The following is an 18,322-nucleotide window of genomic DNA, read 5'->3' on the forward strand; positions in this document are numbered from 1 at the left end:
GGGGTTTGGAACCTAGAAACATTGCTGATGAAGCTGATGCATTTGATGTAGGTTTCAATAATCCACCTTCACATCCTTTCCAAGGTTACCAATCTACAAGTCATCCCAGGGAGCAGTTAGAGTTCCTGAACTGATTATCTAAATCTGATGATTTCCCCTGGCTCTCAATATTTAATAAATCATGCGTGCTTGCTTGCAGCTCAAGAATCCATTGCTGAAAGAGTTGATAACATGATTGAGGGAGAGATGGTCTCACATTCTGAGAAGTCTTTATTATCTGCAAAACCACCATGCCAAAGTAATGAAACTATCAAAGATGATTTCATGCAGTTTGAAAAAAATAAACAATTGGTTAGTACACCTAGTCAAGCTAATAAATTGGAATCTGCCTCCATTCCACATGGATCAGAGACTATTAAATTTTCTCAGGATATCCATATTTCAACTAATCGGGCTATACATGACCAGCATGAATTTGTCTTCAATCCTGTCCTTCATGTAGGACCTGTTCAACATGATGGTATCGCTGATGAAAAATGCTATAAACAAGGGAGGATGGTTCAGAAGCCTGAGTTTCAAATTGCACCTTCAAAGTCTGTGTCTGATAACCCTGCTATTCATGAGGAAAGGATCTTACAGGAATCCAATATGAGCAAACACACAGACAAGCCCATAAGTATTGTTGATATAAAAGAGAGTTGTTCATTCCTCTAATTAAATATAATATCTGTTGAAGTATATTATAAATACGTAAAATTCATAAGCAAAACGATAGTTTGATCTCTATCTATAGCACAAGTTAGTGATTGATCCATCTAGAATTAAAAAAAACAAGCTACGAAAGTGAATTAGCCTTTCAAAATCTTTCTAACAGCATGACATAGGTCTCTGCAGGTGGTGAACTATCCCAATAATGAAACAATGCAAAAGCGAGCAGCACTAAAAGCTAAGTAAATTCCAGTCAAACTGGTATCTTGCAATCCCAACCGCTTTCAATCTACAAAAATCTATGAACCCTAACTTCGGATAGATCACAGAAGATCCACAGTAACTTATGGCGACAAATGCCCAATACAAAAGGAAGTAAACGTGCTAGGAGCTAAAAATGACCGGTTTCATTAAAATCACGTCTAAAATTGGAATTTGCAACTGGATCCTCACAATGCAATTCAACCACGAGAAAAAACCAAGTCACGAAGCAGCTGAAGAATAAAGAAATAAAGTAGTTACTTGATGTAAGCCCGACCATCTCCGATCCGTAGGGGACCAAGGGCATCGAGGCGGGACACGACGATGCCCTCGCTATCGCCGGAGAGGAGGAGCGCGTTCCCTACCTCCCTGAAGGGCTCGAGGTCGTAGGCGTGGATCGAGGCCTCCGTCCCCAAGGTCTCCGCCACGGCGACGAGGAGCACGGCGATTGGGGCCACCAGATCCATAGCTGGATATCGGAGAAGAGAAAGGAGGTTGGAGAGATCTCGCCAGGAGAGCGAGCGAGCGAGCGGAAACAGGGAGAGATATGAGATGCTTCTTCAGAAAGGGACCCACACGAGGAGACCACGGTGTAGTCGCGCGTGAGGCGGTCGAACGACAAGGCGAGCGCGTTGAACTGGGGGGAGGAGCCACCGGGGACTCGAGGAAGCAACTTCCAGTCTCTCTTGATGGGATTGCCGACCAATAAGCGATCTCCGTCATTGGTGTTCATCAAGCAAACCAGGACACCGGAGGAGGACGTGCGCCAGGTGCTCTTTTCTAAGTAGGGGAAGTCGAAGTTATACCACTGGACGAAGCAAGGGTCGTACAGGTGGCCCAAGAAGGCGCAGTCGTGAAAGCAGAACCTGAAGAACAAGGGCTTGTGTGGCGCCATCATCGCCCACGACAACAGGGGGCTAGAGTGAACCACCTCGTGTCTTGATCCTGATCGGGAGAGGATCTAGGAAGGGGGAAGAGGGAGATAAGGTTGAGAGAGATGGTCGGAGGTTTAGGTTTAGGCTGAGAGAGATGGTCGGATGGTCGGAGGTTTTAGGTTTAGGTTTACGCGAGAGAGATGGTCGCGCGGAGGAAGGGGTGGGATAAAGATTTAGGTTTAGAGGGAATTCACAGTGTGCAGATTTTGGCTTGTGGGGAAAATTAAAATATTTTATTTGAGTTTATTAACATCGGATTTTAAAAACCGATGTTAAAATCGGTGTCTATTAACGAAAAAAAGGGCGCTCATAGACATCGCCTAAAAAACCGATGTCTATGAGCTAAAATTTGCGCTCATAGACACCGGTTTTTAGAAAAACCGGTGTAAAATACTCAAAGACATCGGTTTTAGCCTAAAACCGTTGTTGTTCCACTGATGTCTATAAGAGATTTTGTTGTAGTGATTATGAGATTTGGCAAATGGATGTCAAGACAGCTTTCCATAATGGAAGTCTTGAAGAGAACATCCATATGAAGCAACCAGAAGGGTTTATTGAAAAAGGCAAAGAGCATCTAGTGTGCAAGATCAATCGGTCCATTTATGGACTAAAGTAAGCTTCAAGGTCTTGGAACATCCGGTTTAATGAAGTAATCCAGTCATATGGATTTATTCAGTGTCTGGATGAGTCTTGTGTATACAAGAAGTGTAACGGAAACGTGGTGGTATTTCTTGTACTATACGTAGATGATATTTTGTTAATTGGCAACAGTGTCAAGGTATTATCGGACGTAAGGGTATGGTTGTCAAAACAATTTGATATGAAGGACTTAGGAGATTGTGCACACATTCTTGGGATCAAAGTTATAAGGGATCGCAAGAAAAGAATGTTGTGTCTGTCCCAAGCTTCATACATAGATACAATCCTTGCTCGTTTTAGCATGCAAGATTCCAAGAAAGGTTTCTTGCCTTTTAGGCATGGAGTAGCTCTATCTAAAGATATGTCTCCGAAGACATCAAAGGAGATAGAGGACATGAAAGCAGTTCCTTATGCTTCAGCTGTAGGAAGCCTAATGTATGCAATGCTATGTACGAGACCTGATATCTGTTTTTCCGTGGGCATGGTTAGCAGATATCAGAGTAACCCTGAACAAGGACATTGGATTGCGGTAAAGCATATATTAAAGTACCTGAGAAGGACTAGAGATTATATGCTAGTTTACCAAGCAGACGATTTGCTCCCTGTGGGTTACACGGATTCAGATTTCCAATCAGATAGGGACAATAGTAAGTCTACATCAGGCTATGTGTTTACTTTGGGAGGTGGAGCCATTGCATGGAGGAGTGTTAAGCAGAAATACATTTCGGACTCAACCATGGAAGCTGAGTATGTAGCAGCCTCTGAGGCCGCTAAAGAAGCAGTATGGCTCAGGAACTTTTTAATGGACTTAGATGTGATTCCTGGTTTGCCCAAAATCATCACAATTTATTGTGATAATAGCGGTGCAGTTGCAAACTCGAAGGAACCACGAGCCCATAAGGCAAGTAAACATATAGAGCGCAAGTACCACCTGATACGAGATATCGTGAAGCGAGGAGAAGTTGTCATCGCCAAGATTGCATCAGCAGATAACCTGGCAGATCCTTTCACTAAGGCCCTTCCAGTAAAAGCTTTCGATCGGCATGTGGAGGGAATGGGAATCAGATGTATGGCAGAAAATATGGCAGCTTAGTCATTAGTATAAGTGGGAGATTGTTAGAGTGTATACTGAAAGCCTAAGCTTTTATAAACATTTATTTTGAATAAAGAATCACATTTGGTCAAATCATCTACATTTGTTGTAGTTGTTCAATTAATTTATATTGTAGATAACAAAGTATGTGGTGTCACATACAGAAGATGATGTTATCAGTACCTTATAAATTATAAACAGTAGCTCACGACCAAAATGGAAAAGAATAAGCCATTGGAAGGTCGTAGTGTAATTAGGTATTAGTTTATCTTAACTATATAATTACACTAGTACACTTAGAGTGTATTGAGTAGGACCAATAAAGGTCGGTTCTTTTATACTGACTTTATAAAGAAACAAAGACCTCAGTTATTATGGAAGTGTGAACTCTTAATCCTAATATAATAACAAGCACATATATTTGATATTTATTTATTTAATTTATCAATGGGTGAGATTTAGTTCGATAAATCAATAAGCTCGATAAGTTGGGAAATGATATTACTTATAGTGTGTGTTGTTGATTATAGAAGAAACTGTGTCCTAGTAATCTAGGTTGATAATGTCCCCAAGATGAGCTCATAAATATTGTCATGTTGATAATGTCCCCAAGAGAAGCATAAAGAGACTACCATATCGTGCTGCATCAGAACAGCGTTCAAATCCTGAATAGATGCGTTGGTGTAGAGGACATATCCGTCCTCTCCAGAAGGTAAAAACCAAAAATCAAAGCCGACACTAGTCTTCGCTTCAGCTACTAGAAGCTGGTCTTGCAATCCTCAGTCCAAGTAAACTTCACGTCTTTCATGGTCACGCGTGAAAGTAGCATAGCTATGCGGAGAAACCCTCGACGAAAGGTCTGTAATATCCTGCGAGTCACAAAAGACTGCGGATCTCCTACACTGATTTCGGCTGCTCCCAACGGTAACAATCTCTATCTCCTGTGGAACCACGGTACACTCCTACTGGTGACCGTGTGTCCCAAACATCATAACAAAAGACAATCCAAACCAGCACTACTGATAATCACATATAGATGTTCTCGTCGAATCATCTCTAGATCTATGCAAAGTAGTGTACGTGACTCACCTCGGATCCGTAATAGATCCCAACATCGTCCACAAAGATAATGGACACCTATCCAAACATCCTCGACATACCAGGACCATCGAGTCCCTGAAAACATCTAAGGCACTGTAAGCATATATGGCAAAAACCAATACACATAATGTCCGTATCACAGACATTCCTATTCATAAGATCTCCAATAATAAATCGAAAAATCTGATCATCAATAACATAAATCACCAAAGAATAAATCCTCCAGGGTGAGAGCAACGCTCCATCACAGGAAACACCACATATGTGGGAGCAACGCTCTACCACAAGAAATCCTCAATATGTGGGAGCAACACTCCACCACAAATAATCAAATATGTATCTGCAATAAATATAGGAGCAATGCTCCGCTACCAGCAATCCGTGATATGTGGGAGCAACGCTCCACCACAAAATAATATATAAGTACCCCAAGGCACCTAACTATCCAGCTAGAGGTTGTACAAGATCTCTCTACCACAAATCACTGTGGTTAACCTAGGCTATAACAACCTAGTAAACTAATCAAATCCATCATCAACTCTATCAGCATCCTAGTGGGTCATCCACTGATAGGAGAATTAGTTGATGGGTAAGTCCAACAATGACATAATGCAGACACTCCACATCCTGCATTCAGCATAAGTAAAATCATCATACTGCTACCAATGTATACACCTAGCACACATGCTCACACAACATATGTATGATCAACAAAATCCTCCAATTATTATACACCAAACATACTCACATCTCAGGTATATTCAGTATGATACATCCAACAATACATATCGAACACGTGTGCAAAATCAACATCGGTAAAATCAACAATACACCTCAAACAGCACTCACATAACATATCATATAACCAACATATGCTTCCAATAAAACATACTAAACCCAGGTGCACTCACATATCAAACATAATCAAAAAGATACCTCATATACCACACCAAACACATATGTACATATCACAACTCAGATTAAATCGACAAAATGCCTCCATCCAAAACACCACCGATGTACTTATACTACATCTCGGATTTAATCAACAAGATATCTTCAATAATACCTCCGGATACATACACCCAACTACATATCTATGATCCACAAGGAACCTTCAAACCATATCAAAACATGGATACATATACTACTTGCAAATGGACAGTCTACCACAGGACTCCTACAACCCAAAACAATCATGATATACATGCAACATAGACATGCAAAATCAGCATACCAGCTCAATCAAAGAGACCAACCTTATGTTACCAACACTCATGGGTTACGGTATATCTAAACAAAATTCATGCATATGTATCAAGCATGAATACATCAATCAAAAGCAACCCAAAATAAAGCAGCCTAATCATCCAGTAACAACCTTGCTATAGGTTCAAAGGAACTAGTATTGGACAAGAAAGATATACACACCATGGTATAACATTGCCAGTCAATGTTATACACTACCCAAGACTATATCAAATGGGAAAAATTTTATCATCATAAATCTAAATGTACTCTTCCAGTATACACTAGTAACAATTGTATCCCATAAGTGTTAAGCAATTAGCTCTACACTTCCTTACATCAGCGGGGTCACATCCCAAACACCCTCTAAGTTAACCCACCAGGTATATACAATCCACGGTCAAAATCTTCATAGAATAGGATACATCGATCCTTTATAACTTATCCAAGCCGATAATGATATATGGCTAAATCAGTCATTTCCACGTCAGTACAAAACAAGTACTCAAAGGTGCTCTAGATACATAACTAAGCACAAACAACCTAAAGGTTTAAACCTCTAAAAATAGAGTATGACAATCCTCTACTGATCAACCAACAAAACTAAATCATTCATCTACTAACTAATCAAGAATACCTTAATCCTCCACAAGCAACTAAGGTATATCAAACCACGATCAAATGGTATACTACATTATCAAATAACTAAATCAGTTCATGGGTCAATTCAACACTAATACATCATCTCAAACTAGAGAATGTCAATCCACATAATATCGTATGAATAAATGTGTACGACCCAAAAGAAAAAGCTAGAATTCAATATCATCAAGACACCCTCAATTTTTTTATTTTTTTTTTTATCCTCAAAAATATCAGCCCACTAATATCAGATGAATAAGTCTCTACTCTCCATGAGGGTAAGTTAGCATTCAAAACATCAAATCATTATTTATCCACATAGTTCAATATCAGATGAAACAAATATCAATTTTATCATCCTGTTAACTAACCACAATTAACCAGATTTATTAAAATCAAAAATCTCATAGGCACATAAACTCTCTAGCTTCCAATTTATAATCTGATCACCAACTATAAACATCAACCTGTGAACACTATACATGATACTCACTATATCACCATCAATGACAACCCAAATAAAAGATCATCAAAATAGTTATCCACTAAAAGATCATCAACAACCACATAACATTTACTCTCTTAAATCATTAGAAATCAACACATCAAAATATCTGATCTCACAATATCCCTCAACCTCAAACCATTCTCAACAATGATCAAACATGGTAACTCCCCTATAAACAATTTCCATCGTACCTGATACCCTAATATCCAAAAGATATCAGTATAAAAATTCTACTGGCTAAGTCAACAGGAATAAGTAGTATCATCCACTACTCAGCTAACAATAGCAGAGGCTGGTACGTGCCTCCATCTCCTACTAGTAGTAACAGAAGCTAAAACTACTGATGGTATGATGTGAAAAATCACCAGAGACTATAATCCTTGATCTCTATTAAGGTCAATCATGCTCAATGGCTAACCCATCACATGTAATATGGGCTATAGCAATCAGACAGGTACTAAATAAAGAATGTTAATACCTGTCATAAACTATAAAATTAAACATCATACCTATATGCCGTCTGGAGATGTTCCGTCGCTGTCCAGTCCCCAAATTGACCTAAAAATTTCCGATCGAGAACAACAACGGAAATCCATATAAATCCGAAACGGAAATCCAAACCCAATCGAAATGGAAAAATCCATGTCACTCAAACAACTACCCAGTTTGACTCGCAAACTTGGGCTAATCCAAAAATCCAGAATACCCAAAAACAGGTATCCGATAAATCACCAGAACACCGAAAGCAGGTATCATAACCCGCTCTGATACCAAATAAATTGGTATCAGATAAATCCCGAAAATCCAACACACGGAAATCAAATAAATATCGCCAAACTTTGGCGCGCTGATACCCAATAAACTGATATCAGATTATTCAAAGTATCCATAATACGAAAACAAAGATCGTATAAATCCAGAACACATAGCAAGTATCGTAAACTTGGCTCTGATACCACTAAATTGTCACGCCCCAGAGGAGTCTCTGTCCGAAGAAATTTCGGCAGCATCTCCCCTGTACGGCGGACAATATGAAACTTTCTACATATCACATATACTTCAGCCACAGGCGGCTGGAATGATAACAAAAATAAAAGACAAACACCACGCAGTTTATAAAGATATTCAGCCTCTGGCTGTCACAACCACGCAGTTAATAATAGTAATCAATCATAGTAGGACTCTGACTCGAAATCCACCCTACTCCACTACACTCGTAAAGCTCAAATCCAACGAACTCACCTCTTCTGCCGTCCATGCAGGAGAATAAAAACCAAACCATCCAAAGACCATCAAACGGTAACAATCCGTACAATATCCATAAATAAAATCCAAAACAAAACTAAAACATAGTCTGATGGAAGAAAAACCAAAATAAAGCAAATAACAACCTAGTAGAGAACTAGCTCTACGTGCAGATGGGGGGCCAGCGACTGGAACTGCTCCGGACAGCCTCAACCTGAAAATATCAACAATGGAGGCGGGGTGAGTCCAACACTCAGCAGGTACAACTGATATGCATAATAAAACAAATAACAGACAACACTAATCATGCGTACAGTCTCCTGAATATGAGGAGGATAAATGCAACTGAAATGAAATCAGAAGATAACTGTACTGACCGGATCAAAGTATAAAGGTAACAGGTCGTCAGACCGAGTGAGTCATAATCCTGTATGCACGTCAATCAATGCATCCAAACAAATGCAGCATATAAGTGCAGCAATCACAAGCAAATAAAAATGCAATAAATGCATATGTCAACCCCATACTCTGAAATCAATGCTCCTGTGCAATGACAGAGTAAACGGAATGCTGTCGGAGTACTCCTGTCCTGTGACCCCAAATCATAAATGGGGGAGCTCAATGCTCTCATCTCCCGGTACACGATGACGGGGAGGATATCTCTGCCGGCTACCACGCTGAGTCTCCTGACCAACGGAGCCAATCTGCCGGCTACCACGCTGCTACCCTAAATGCCAACGGAGCCAAACAGAGCGGAACTGACGGCTACCACGCTGAGTCACCTGACCAACGGAGCCAAACAGCAGAACCGCCACACACCAGCCAGATATACAAATCCATGGGTGATGTGTGCAGTACATGTAACTGGCGATGAGCTCAACCAAAGTAGAGCCGACAATCGCACAGCATGCAATCATGATGCATGATACTAAACATGGCAATCTCATGAATAACATGGCATGATCCATATAAATAGATACAAAGTGTGTACCACAAGAAGACGTATCAAATAGAAGGTACACAAATCGAAGAGGGTATCAAATAAACCCTAGATCCAGAATATAACCGAGCATGTGGTTAGGTCACTACCTAAGGCATATGTGATCAGGTAGATAATATGCAGTGCAGAATAAATAAACAAACAACATGTACTAATCATGTAGTGACCAACCGAAATAAACAGGTAACACAATTACTGTTATATGTTAAACATATTATCATGCATATCAAAAGACATAAGTCAAAGTACCCGCCTCCAATAGGAAAATAAGATCAGTCCGGTCCAACTCGGACGTCGAGATGCTCGTCTCGTGTCAAAACCCTGAGTCACGAATAGAAATATATTTTATTTAGCTACAATCATATAAATAACTAAATAAAATCTCTTACACTAAATTAGGGCAAAACCCTAATCCATAAACCTCGACCAACTAGGGTTAGTTTCCTTAACCCTAATCATTTCTTATCGCCCCAATAACCCTATCCTTTTCATAGCTAGAATTAAATCTAGTTCGTATTCAAAATTACCTCCTCCACTTACCTAATTCTGAAGCCTCAACCGGTAACGTTGCTGCCGGAACAGAGGTAGTTGCTGGAATCCAAGCAATAACCTGCGATTCACTGTCTATATCAAAATAGAGCTTAAGAAATCATCACACTAATGATAACATAATTCTATATCAATCTGTGCACCTCACCTTCAATCACAGCCAAGGCAATTTACTGCCGGAGAGGATTAGCACCTGGAAATCAGACACTCCACAGCACAAAATCCTGGTAGAACAAACCCTCAGTGCTGGAATCAAAGGAATCAAGAAGAAGATCAAGACTAGGGCTCGGCAGAACCTGGTGGCCGGTGAAGTGGTTCGGCTGTGGTGACGGTGCAAGGCGACTAGAGCAGACGGCACGAAGGGAAAAGAGAACTCGACAATGTGGCTCGGCCTCGAGGGCAGAGGAAGGGTGGCCGGCACTCTCCGTGCGACGGCGGCTCTCGGCTCTCGGCAATGGCAGAAGTGGAAACTCCTCAAATCAGGGAGCTAGGGCGCAGAGGAGGGCTCGCGATCCAAGCTAGGGCAGAGGCAATAGGTCGTCTGCCGGCGTTCAGGAGAAGCGAGGAAGAGAGGAATCGACACTAGGGCTTCGGCTGGCAACGCCGCCACCAGCGGTGGCGACTCGAGGAGATGGGTGTCGCGGGCTGAGGCTAGGGCACCGACGACTAGTACTGGTCCTGGTGGCCGGCGCTCGGCATCGCTGGCGGCAGTAGCGTCGGCAGTGCAGCTCGACGCTAGGGCACAGGAGCAAGAAAAGTGGATCGGCTCCGAGTGAGAAGAGAGGAAGAAAAGGGAAACCGCTCGGGGTCGGGGAAATAGGGCACGCACGGCTCGCGGGGGAAAGAATAAGAGAAGTAGAAAAGAAAAAGAAAAAAAGAAAAGGAAATAAAACTTTTCCTCATTAAAACAGGGTAGCCTAAACAGGCTTTCCCCGGGTCCCGTTTTATCCCCGTTAACTTGTCCATACGAGCTCTGAAAAATTCCCGGAAAATTTCCAAAAATCCCGGAAAATTCCTTTATTAATATTCGCCTATTTCCGGTATTTTACAGATTAAAAATTAAAATATCTCTTTTAAAAGGATTTACAAAAGATTAAAGAAAGAGATAAGATCTCTTTCCTTATTTATAGATTGGAAAGATATTTTATTTTTCTTCTTTATAAATTATTCACATGTAGAATAATTAAAATTATAGAAATTTCTTTTTATCAACCATGAAGGGATTTTAAAAAGAAATTTTATTTTTTAAAATTTCTGAAGGCAAATAAGGAATTTTTAATCGTCGATTAAAATTGACTTGTTTGCTCTCCATGAGGTGCCGTCCACATACAATTAATTAGGAAATTTTATTTAATTTTTCTTAATTAATTGTTGTCAAGGAAAGTTAAGGAAATTTTATTGAAATTAAATTTCCTTATTTACCAAAGCTAAGGAATATAAAAGAGGGGGTTGAGGTGCCTTCATGAGACACAACTTCTATTATTCTCTCCCTCTTTTCCTTGGTGTTGTGGCCGACCATCCTCTCTCCCTCTCTTCCTCTTTGTGGTGGCCGAAACCCTTCTTTGTTTGGAGCTCTTGTGGTGGCCGGATACTACTTGGAGAAGAAAAAGAAGAAGGAGGAGAGAAAGCTTGCATCCCTTGGAGCTTGGTTGGAGTTTTTTCTTCATCCTTGGTGAAGCTTTTGATTTGGCTGAACCTAGCAAGGAGGAGAAGAAGGTACTTTGGTGGTTTCTCATCTTGGAAGATCATTGCCCACACAACGTCCGAGGTTAGAAGAGGAATACGGTAGAAGATCAAGAGGTTTTTCTAAAAGGTATAACTAGTATTTTTCCTTTCCGCATCATACTAGTTATTTTTGGAAATAATACCAAATACAAGAGGCATGCAATTCTAGTATTTCAAATTTATTTTCGATGTTGTGCTCTTTGTTATTTTTTCTTTTCCTTGTGATTTGATTGTTCCTTTCGGTTAACCTAAAGTTATTTTAGGAAATTAAATATTAGCTTTCCTTAAAAGGTTTTGTCTAGTCGGTGGTGGTTGCTCCCATATCCAAGAAGGTCATGTGCCTCGCCACGTCAGTACTGGGAACCAATTATGGAAATTAATATTTAATGGAATTAATGACTTAGGTGATTTGGATCGAACGTGTTAAGTTCTGCAGGAGATCCAAGTCAAAACCTAAAAGAACAAATAGATTAAACTTTGGATCAAATGTGTTAAGTTCCGCAGGCGATCCAAGTTTAATTTAAAAGAACACATGGTAGCTAGGAAAAGGTTCAGACCTTTGTACAAAATTTTTGTATAGTGGAACCATTAGGTTTTCAGAGTAGCAACCAACATAGAACACTACTCTTAATCATTCCTACTCAAGTATTAACATTCAGGGACAATGTTAATGCAACGAGACTAGCATGTAGGTCAACTCGATGACTTGATCTTACAAGTCATGGATATAGAGATATCAAGTTGACAAATGGGTATGCATTGGAGAATGTATGCTGAATAACCTGCCATGAGAAAGTATCATGGATCGTTATATGAGTGTCATATACTTTCTCATGTGACTATTAGTATGACTATTAGTCCTTAGACCTGAAGTCACCATGGTTCCCTACATAAGGAGTTGCATACTTTGGCTTCGTCAAACGTCACCCGTAACTGGGTGGACTATAAAGACGATTACTGAGTATGTAACAAATTATACGGAGAGATGTGAGTGATGTAGATGGGATCTATCCCTCCTATATGACAGGAGTGACATCATTATTCTTGATAGAGTGAGATGACTAAGTGCATGACCATGCACAAATGAGTCAATATGAGATATTGAGCTCATTTGATTAGAGTGAGTCTACTTGGAGTTCAAGATATAGATTGATTAGAGGATGATGCGGTCTATGCCTCAAATTGATTAATCTAGATGTCAAGGATAGAAGGACATTGTCACATATTGTGAGAGTCACAATTAGTAGTCACAAAGGTGATGTTGGATCTCAATATTCTTGTAACTTGGGTAGTAATGATGTGTTGCTAGATACCGCTCATTACTTATGTTTCTAAATGAGTTTAGGAACATTGCCAACGTTACAAGAACCTATAGGGTCACACACAATGGGCAATTAGATGGAGATTAGGTTCATATGATGGACCAAGAGGATTAGGTTCATGTGATGAACCAAATTGGATTAAGAGTAATCCAAATTAGACTAATTAAGTTGGACTCAATTTGATTCATATTTCCAATAAGTCTAATTAGATTATGATTCATTGAATCAATTTAATTCAATGAATATAGATTCATTAAATTAAATTGGTTCGAATCAAATGGTTAGATTTAATCAACCATGGGAGATAAGAGGTCAAGTTTGACTTGATTTGAGAAGGGAAGATGAAGGGTCAAGTTTGACTTGACCAAATGGCACCTCATTGTGACATGGAATGGGGCTGACCAATGATGGTGTTCCACATCATCAAGGCTTCTTTACTTGGTCAAGATTGACTTGACTAAGTGCCACCTCATGAGGGAGACCAAGAGTCATGACTCTTGGTATCCCATGGAGGTTTAAAACCCTCTAAATGTGGCCGGCCACATAATGGTGCTTGAATAGCATTGTGTGCTCATTTAATCTATCTTCTTCCTTCCTCTCTTCTTCTCTTCTCTCCCTCTCTTCCTTGGCCGAGACTCATTGGGGTGCTAGCACACTCTAAGGTTTCCTCTCCATCTCTTGTTCGTGTGGATACTTCTAGAGGTGTGTACACTTGAACACACTTGAGATCCGACGGACCTTGGACAAGCGGGATTTGCGAAGGGCTTCGCTTCAAAGGCATACTTCCCTTTTTCATGTAGCTCTAGGATAAAACATGTACATGATTTATTTTATATGTCTTTGCACGGATCCGTGACAAGACTTCGGTGTTTCCGCAACGCAAAAAGCGATTTTTGCGGCCCGAAAGTCCTAACATGTTCATCTACTCATGCTGACACCGTGGACCCTTTTGATTGTCCACATGCCTTCACCCAAGATTTGGCTAACGAGCTATTTAGCTTTAGTATCCTGTAGGAGGATGAGGCAGTAGCCCCTAACCCTTGTTGAGAGGATAATCCGTAGGATTGTTTGAAGTACTAGTGGGGCCAGTCAAAGAGTTAGGCCTTGAAGGAGGAGTGCCAGAAGCCCTTGGTGACACTGAACGAATGGACTAAGGACGTTCAAGTAAATTGCCCCGACCAGCTCAAGTTCCTATGCGACTGCAGAGCGCGCGGGTGTAGGACCGGATGACCCCGTAACCAACTTTTTCTCAGGACTCTCTAAGGTGATAGAAAGAGCGCCTAAAGCCTACTACGATGCCGGCCAAGCAAGTAAAGTCTCTGGCACTCCCTATGGCCTTAGAAGACTTAAGTATAGGGTCGGTCGGCTCCTGCTTAGGGTCGCTTTAGTGGTTGGTGATATGGGCTGCTCGGCGCTCCGGGACAGCGGTTGGCTCAGGGATCACTTCCCTCCTCCATGTTGCCTAGGCTTCCTCGACGTTAATGTACTCCGTAGCCCGTTCGAGCAAATGATCGAAATCTCTCGGGGGCAGAAGAATTCACCCTCTAAAAGTCCTTGGGAGAATGAACTTACAAGGATTTCTGGAATGGCTGATGGGACTTCCATAGCCACTTGGTTAAACCTCTTAATATAGGCCCGCAATGATTCCTTATGCCCTTGCTTAACTGTGAACAAATTGACATTTATCTTCTGATGGCGGTGGCTGCTTGCGAAGTGTTGTAGGAATGTCGTTTGGAAGTCTTTGAAACTACAAATGGATCTGATCGGTAGTCGCCTGAACCACCTTTGTGCCGATCCGAAGAGCGTAGTGAGAAAGACTTAGCATTTGACTCCGTCGGTGTATTGATGGAGCGTGGCCACGCCAAATTTGATAAGATGGTCCTCAGGGTCGGTCGCCCCCGTGTATTCTCCGATCATCAATGGCGCATAATGTCACGACAACTAGTCGTCCAAGATCTCCTGAGAGAACTGCCTATTTATCCGCTCGGGAGAACCGACAAACCTAGGCGGTTTACCCTCTCACTCGTCTTGAATGAGAGCATCTTCCGATGAGGACCCTTGTGCCCTATGCGCTCGGCTTCATTCCTCTAATAGGGTGCGAAACAACACTCGATGATACGAGATCAGTGCATTTAGTGCATCTTCATATGTGTCGATCAACTTGTTGTTTGGCTTGCGAGCGACGGGGTTTTCCGCTGGGCATCTGTGATTAGTTGGCTCGCTCGTTCTCGACGCCGCAGAGTCGTTTGCTTGGCAATCGGCTACTGCCTACTGTTGCTCCAACAACTTTACGGTTTATGCTTGTATCAGCATCTCCAAGTCCTCTTGCGATAGCGTTACCATGGTGAGTCGTCCAGTGTCTTCCATCTTCGCGCTTCGGCTACATGTAGATTACCACAGACGACGTCAATTATGATCTTGTCCAATGAAAAGACAAGCCAAAAAGTGTCTCTGACACCTTTCTTAAAGCAAGCATGCATATCTCTGATGTGACAAGCTATAAGCTTTCAAAGTACCATTTGCCTACGGAACATGCTTCCTTGTTAGTGGCACAAACCCCTAAAAGAATATGACAAGATACGTAGCTAGGTTCCATTGCAGGCTAAGCGGCATTCGCTCGGCTAGGACGCTCCCGCTCGACCCTCTTCCTTGTCAGAGGGTTGCCTCTGCCTGAACGGGCATGTCTCCCGCTCGGCGTGACGGCGGCCGGGAAATACACTGCTTGCGTGTCTCTTAACTTGGTGTTGACCGCTCGGTCATACCTGGTTTGCTCGGTCATGTTATCCACCCAGCCACTCCTGATCCGCTCGACCATGGATAGTCTGTGCAGTCCTCCCGACCACTCCTGATCCGCTCGGCCATGACTGGTCCGTGTGGTCTGCTCGGCCATACTCGGTTCACCTGGCTGTCTTGGCACCTTACTTGACTTTGCTTGACTGTGACCTCCACGTTAATTAATCTTTCTTACTTTGACCTATCTTTAATGGGACCCCTCGTCATTACCGGATCAGTAGCATATGACTCATCTTATGGTGTTAAAGGTATCCAGGGTCTGGTTGAAGATTACTTGTGTTTTGAAACCTTTTGTCTAACACTTGCCATGATATCCATCCATTTCATTCCTAGATGGTTGACTCGTTGACTTTCTTGTGTGGGTAATAAACATAAACCTGTTGTGAACTCTTAACATCTGCAAAGCTCTTTCCGTAAAGCCACACAATAGTATTTATCAGGGGTAAGGATATTTGAAAAGTGAAATGCTATCGTTGGTAGCAAAACCCTTTGGATGCTGATGGCTGACCAATAGAGGTGCACCTCTCTATGCTATTATTTAGATCTTCGTGCATTATTGTATACGCCAGAGTGCATACTTGATTGATCATTTTCCTATTTCGTCATTATTTAATGTGAAAGAGTTTAATGTTATTGGCAACCATGAGGCTTATGTGTCAATACAACTATTATTTTCATGATTTACTCTGCTAAACTGTTCAATGAAATACTTTGGTTTTTTGATCAATAAGTAGGGAGACCTTGCAAGAAAATAGACAATAATGTTCTCTGATTTACTAAGGCCTGAATGGTGCTGTTTGCCATGAGAATGCACTAAACAAAAGCTTGTTTCTACAAAGGCAAGAACCTTGGAATTACCAATTTCAAAATACATTCTTGATTTTCAGTACTATGCTCAACCATTCCTCGTATATTTGAGATTCATTTAGAAGATGCATGTCAAATCTTGAAGGGAAGTGAGGTTTAAGATTTTAGTATGGTGCTTCTTGTAAGAAGAAGAATAGGGAGTGAGTAAGAAATAAAATTTATTGTTTATTGATATTTATCCTAAGGATAATACAATATATAATGTTCAAAAAGTACTTGGTCAATTAACCAATTAATAAATGACAGAATTATTCTAAGAATAATTTTGAGAATTATTCTAAAAATAATTCTAAGAATTATTCTAAGAATAATTCTGAGAATTATTCTAATAACTATAAAAGAATTATTAGAATAATCCAAATACTAATTTGATTTGATTTGATGATTTGATCTGGTCAATTCTGGTAATTTTCTTTTATCTCTTTTACCCCCCGACAAACTTAACGGGAGATCTTTGACGTTAAATTTGCTTGTTAATTTGTTGAAATATTGTCTGGATAATGGCTTAGTAAAGACATCAGCGATTTGATCTTCAGCATAAATATAAGAGACGGATAACTACTGAGTTGTCACACGTTCACGAACAAAATGAAAATCAATTTCCATATGTTTTATACGAGCATGAAAGATTGGATTTGCTGTGAGATATGTTGCTCCAATATTATCGCATCAAATTTTTGGTGCAATATTTGATGCAAGATGAAGTTCAGAGAGAAGTGATTGAAGCCAAATAATTTCTGACGTTGTATTTGCTATAGCTTTATATTCTGCCTCTATGCTTGAACGAGATATTGTAGGTTGCTTCTTCGAATTCCATGAGATAAGATTTCGTCCAAGAAATATTCCATATCCACTAGTAGAGCTTCTATCTTCAAGAGAACTTGCCCAATCCGCATCACTATATGCATGTATATCTCGAGACGATTGACGATATAAAAGAAGACCATGTAGAATAGTACCTTTGAGATAGCGAAGTATTCTTTTTTACATTATCCCAATTTTATTTAGTTGGAGCATGCATGAATTGGCAAGCACGATTTACCGCAAAAGTAATATTAGGGTGTGTGATAGTGACATATTGTAAGGCTCCAACAATACTTCGATAAATCTGTGGATCAGACAAAACAGGAGAGGATGAAGTTTGAGAGTTGTTTATAGCAATTGGTGTAGAGACCAGATGTGCTCCATCCATTTTGGCTCTTTGAAGAAGTCCAGTAATGTATTTTCTTTGAGAGAGAAGATAGTCATCCTCATGTGGAATAAGCTCAATACCAAGAAAAAAACGAGCAATACACAAATCTTGAGTAGGAAATTCTTGTTTGAGAAGACTTAATAAAGTTGTGATACCCTTATGATCATTGCCGGTTATCAGAATGTAGTCCACATAAATAAGAAAAAAATAGCATAGATCCATCATTATATTTGTGAAATAGAGACGAGTCAGTCTTTGATCCAGAAAATCCTTGAGTTTATAACCAATTAGATAGTCGATGAAACCATGCACGAGGAGTTTGTTGAAGACCATATAAGGATTTCTTAAATTGGCAAACATGAGATGGGAAATTGTGGATGAATGAACCTAGGTGGTTGCTCCATAAATACAGTTTCCTCAAGATGACCATGGAGAAACACATTTGAAATGTCCAATTATCGTATAGACCAATTACAACTAACAGTTATTGCTAA

General features: G+C 40.5%; 2 long non-coding RNA genes across 2 annotated transcripts; both read right to left on the reverse strand.

Annotated features, from left to right (window-relative positions):
* LOC121968222 lies at window positions 1–1,273 on the reverse strand. Its single transcript, XR_006108007.1, has 3 exons — window positions 1,231–1,273; window positions 257–277; window positions 1–93 (listed from the first exon to the last, which is right to left on the reverse strand). It is a non-coding gene; the product is annotated as an uncharacterized LOC121968222 (long non-coding RNA).
* An 8,367-nt stretch (window positions 1,274–9,640) lies between these two features.
* LOC121968223 lies at window positions 9,641–10,370 on the reverse strand. Its single transcript, XR_006108008.1, has 4 exons — window positions 10,226–10,370; window positions 10,078–10,153; window positions 9,921–9,990; window positions 9,641–9,701 (listed from the first exon to the last, which is right to left on the reverse strand). It is a non-coding gene; the product is annotated as an uncharacterized LOC121968223 (long non-coding RNA).
* Window positions 10,371–18,322: the final 7,952 nt, after the last annotated feature.

This window comes from Zingiber officinale, chromosome 3B (assembly GCF_018446385.1).
Source record: "Zingiber officinale cultivar Zhangliang chromosome 3B, Zo_v1.1, whole genome shotgun sequence".
Taxonomy (NCBI): Eukaryota; Viridiplantae; Streptophyta; class Magnoliopsida; order Zingiberales; family Zingiberaceae; genus Zingiber; species Zingiber officinale.